Here is a 3071-nt window from a genome sequence, read left to right as displayed (position 1 = left end):
GTTAAGAATACACTAAACAACATGTGATAAAGTTGCACGGGCCCTGTTGCAGATGAAAAGAAAAATAGAAACATAGATAGGTAACTAGAACAGACAATGATAAGGTGCGCTGGACATTATTGGATGCAGTCAATAGGCAAACGCCTGCGAGTTGCTTCCACGCTATGCGCTGCTTCCACTCTCATTGCGCGTGCGATGGGGAAAAAAGTCTCCCCGCATCCATCGCGGTCTTTATCAATTCATGTGTATCATTATTTACTGCGGTCACGCTATCTGTGCTTTAAAGGGCACCTATAGTGAAAAATCTACTTTTCAAGCTGTTTGGACAGAAATATGTGTAGGTATAGGTTATAGGCGGTCATATTGGGGTGATATTAACACACTGAGTCCTTCTTTTTCAATTTATCAACAAAAAAACGGTGGACCAATTGGAGCGGTTTTCAGACCAACCTCAACTTGATTTAGGAGTGCGGTTCCCCGCCCACCAAATTGATTGACAGCTGCGTAACATGTCCCGGTAGTCACAAGTATAATCATATCAACAAGAGAAGACGAGTGCAAAGCAACCGGGAATAAAAGGTCTGTTCAGTTTGCTACACTGTAAAAGCGAATAGTATTCCCTACTATGGAAATTCTAGTGTGTTTACTTAATTTTAAGCAAATTGTTGAGTTTACTAGAAATGTATTAGTGTTACTGACATAGTAAGGTATAAAGTTCCCATAACTAATGTAATTTGAGTAAAATTGCTTATAAGGGCTAAGTCATGCTGTTACGCATGCGTACTGGGTGGTGATTTCCCATCCCCCATCTCGAGTCACAACCCAACCCAGCACCATCGTCGAAGGACAGGATTTCATTTTGAGAAGATGTACTGCAGTAAATCAAGGTAAACTTTTCATTTTAATTACTACTTTGATTTTATTTGTATAGTATCAGTAATCTGTTTATTCCCTGCACTTTGTGTATTGTTTGCTGTTTTGTGAACTTAGTTTTTAGCCCATGATGTTGTGACTAAACGTTTTGACCTCTGCACGTTATTTGAAATACTGTCTACTTTACTAGATTAGCTATTTTCAGTTTCCTAGTTCCTTTTAATAACTATTAATAATTTGTAGATATAATTTGTAAAGTGGGCGTTATGCTCTTAAAGAGCGGGCGCGCCATTTTAAATGATGCACTGAGAGAGCGAGAGCGCGCTTAGTGTTGCCAGATTGGGCGGTTTTGAATTTGATCGTGTACTTGCAACGCTTACAACGGCTGTGATCTCCCAAGGACACGACATCCTCGCCCCGCTCCTCAACTTCTAAACAGGTTATAATATTCTCCAGATTTTGGGAAGTGTTTTTTGGTTTTCAGCGGGTTTTAGAGCTGTTTTGGGTTGGAATCAGTCAGCTACATCTGGCAACACTGCGTGGCGCAATCCATTCAAATAGATGTAACGTTAACACAGCAGTAGGTCTACATTTTAAGAAAAGAAAACGAAACCTTTTTAGCCGCATTACAATTACAGTAGTTACCGTTGAACTTTAGTGGCACTTGTTGTGACGAAAATATGCGTGTTTTAAAAAAAGATTAATTTAAGAAGTAACCTTAAGCAGGTGAGGAGATCAGCTGTGGTCCGCCGTCGGCGAGCGGCTCATGACCAGACCAGTCGCTTTTTTCCACGATCGCCGGGACGTTTACAACATTTTAAAGCAGTTTCAGCTCAAAATGGACCCGTGAGTGTCGTTAGTAATTTAGGATTTCGATGCGATTACGATTCGTGTCACCGTATGGAGCAGATACATATTTACACATGATGCTAAAGGGTGCTTATGCTAACAATCCCTATGAAACTAAAAGTTAAACTTGTGAAAAAGCGAGAGAGATTTAAGAACACAGACAAGTCATATATTGTAAAAATCGCAATATATATTATTTGTCTTTTCTTCATGCCGTTTTGGAAAATTATTCCAGTGTTAACGTTACGTTTACCCCAATGGAGTGTTTTTGTATTGCTGTAATGACAAATAAATCTGACCAGACGCGACTGAATATGTGTGACGGATACGTTAGTGATGAAATGGTAGCTGTTAACTTATGATGACTCGTATAACCAAGCACATAAACATCCCTTTGTTAGCTCAATGTCACACAATGGCATCAACAAGCCTTTGTTATAAGCAAAGTTTCTGTTAAGAAACTTTAAAAGTATAAACGGGCTTTGTCAATTCTGTTTGTTTGCACTTTTAAAGAAGGTTTCACTTATTTAAGGCAAATACTTTTGAACAATTACAGTGTTGTTTGGATTGTAGCACACAATTAGAGTATTGTGATGCATATTTTTGCATGGTATTTGGTTTGTAATATCGTTATACCCTTTATTTTTTCTTTTTTATTTCAGACTACCAGTTTGTGAGCTGATATGCAGTGGAAATGTAAGTTTGCACCTGCACATCAGAAAAGAGTGCACAACTTTTTAAACACTATTAAAATGTTACATATGTTGCTAAATGGCTTTGCATTGTATCATTGCTTGTGTTTCTGATTACTGTTTTCTTTGTTTTAAAATTTTGCTTAGCCATGTCAATAACACTTCACGTTTTTGTGCACTACAGTGACATCCAGAAGGAAGTCATAAAGGAAACACCAGCTGATACAAATGCTGCAGAGGGTTTGTTTCCTTTTCAAAACTTTGTGTAATTTTGTGAAATTGTGTGTTTGAATGTTATTAACGACTAATAATGTTTTTGATTAGATCTTTGCAGAATTCACTTTAATATTAGGATGAGATTTAAGATCCGAGTTCAACGCTGCATTGGACACACTGCTCGTTTGATTGAAATTTTCAAAAAGAGGAGGAAATTGCAGAAGAAAACTAGATGAGATTTTGATGAGAACAAGTTTATTCAAAGGTATTTTTGGGACATCATCTTTGAATCATAATTTGCATTTGATTGTTTCCACTGGGCTATAATGCATGTCTAACTTATGTCTGTCTTTACTTTTTCACAGTCATCTGATGTAATGCTTGTGCGCACAGCAGTTCTTCCGGGTCTTTCAGTACTTTTGAGGGATGGGTCTAAAGATT

At 37.7% G+C, this 3071-nt stretch overlaps 1 long non-coding RNA gene across 1 annotated transcript; it reads left to right on the top strand.

The window, feature by feature from the left end:
• The first annotated feature begins 1607 nt into the window (after positions 1-1607).
• On the top strand, positions 1608-2625 carry LOC130219177 (uncharacterized). Its single transcript, XR_008836038.1, has 3 exons — positions 1608-1719; positions 2385-2418; positions 2599-2625. It is a non-coding gene; the product is annotated as an uncharacterized LOC130219177 (long non-coding RNA).
• Positions 2626-3071: the final 446 nt, after the last annotated feature.

This window comes from Danio aesculapii, chromosome 25, assembly GCF_903798145.1.
Source record: "Danio aesculapii chromosome 25, fDanAes4.1, whole genome shotgun sequence".
NCBI lineage: Eukaryota > Metazoa > Chordata > Actinopteri > Cypriniformes > Danionidae > Danio > Danio aesculapii.
The sequence above is the reverse complement of the archived record's forward strand: the minus strand, read 5'-3'. Positions and strand labels throughout refer to the sequence as shown.